This window comes from Galeopterus variegatus, unplaced genomic scaffold (assembly GCF_000696425.1).
Source record: "Galeopterus variegatus unplaced genomic scaffold, G_variegatus-3.0.2 Scaffold5411, whole genome shotgun sequence".
NCBI lineage: Eukaryota > Metazoa > Chordata > Mammalia > Dermoptera > Cynocephalidae > Galeopterus > Galeopterus variegatus.
In genome coordinates, this window is record NW_007731522.1 from 223,636 (window position 1) to 225,188 (window position 1,553).

Genomic DNA, 1,553 nt, shown 5'->3' on the forward strand with positions numbered 1-1,553 from the left:
CTTGAAAATCATTTTGTTTTCTGACATGGATAAAAATTTTAATTGAAAATTTAACATAATTTACTATTTTCAAATACTTAAATGTGCTCCTTCTAAAAATGCAACCTACCTCTGAATTGTGATCATCTACCTGAACTCCCCCACCCAAATAAACTAAATTGACTTAGGCTACATCATGATACACAGATGTAGCCTAAGCTGAACATCACATACAAATGTTTGAAATATTAATTTTATAAGGAAAACATCTAATGGTTGTATTAGCTCATATAATCAATCACTAATCCCCCTCTAATTTTAGAACTATGTGGCCTGATCACATCAATTACAAAATGGATTTTTTCATTCATTCAACAAATAAATATTTCAACAAATTAAGTGCCAGATACCTACAAGTGTCAGGGTAAACAAAGGTCCTTGCTCTTATAGAGCTCACACTCTACCAGGGCAATATTAAAGAAATGCTGATTGTAAAATAATGAGTTTGTGATAGAGGAAGTAGATGGAGCTTTATAAGGGTATATAGTAACAAAGCTAACCCAGTCCCGGGAAGTCACAGAGACATCCCTAAGGAAGTGGTGTTTAAAATGAGAGAATCATGTGCTTAAGCTAAGGATCAGTGTTGAAGAAGAATGGAGAGTAGAACAGTTCTGGCAGAGGGAACCTTGTAGACCCTAGTGTGGGAAGGACTTGGTATGTTCAAAGAACTGGAAGAAGTCTAGAATGGCTGGAGCCTGTGAAAAGAATCAAGGCAATGAGATTAAAGAAGTGACAACCAAGATCACGGAGGTTACTAGGAGGTTGGCACGTCTTCTACAAGAAACCACTGAAGGATTTTACATAAGGGAGTAGCATGACAAGATGTGCATTTCAAAATGGCCATTCTAACTCCAGAGGGATGGACAGATGGACTAGGTAAGACTGGATGCAGGTAGACTACTTCTAAGGACTGTGGTAGTGAAAGATGAGAATAAGTATGGGAATTCAAGACATAGTTGGGAGGCAAAATCAATATGACTTGATGACTGAGTTTGAGATTTCTCTAAGACAACCAGTACAGATGTCCAGGGGATCTGTTAGAGCTGTGGGTCTGAAGCTCAGGGGAGAAGTGTGTTAAGAACTGTCAATGCAGGGATCATCTGCGTTTAGATGGCAAGCCATGAGAGGGGCTGAAATGGCCCAGCAAGAATAAATTGAGCCAAAAGAAACACATACACTTAGAAATAAGGAGATGTGCCAGGGGCTGGGGAGAGGGGGAAATGGGGAGTTATTGTTTAATGGATACAAAGTTTCAGTTTGGGATGCTGAACAAGTTCTGGCCTAGTAGTGATAATTGCACAACAGTGTGAAGGTACTTAGTGACAATGAACTGTACATTTAAATTGGTTAAAATGGTAAATTTTACATTATGTGTATCTTACAATTTTTTAAAAAAGAATAAAGAGATAATCCTGTGTTGTTTGTATCTTTTAGAATAAGAATGTATTGGGCTGGCCCGGTGGCGCACTGGAGAGTGCGCCGCTTGGGAGCACGGCGGCGCTCCCGCCGAGGGT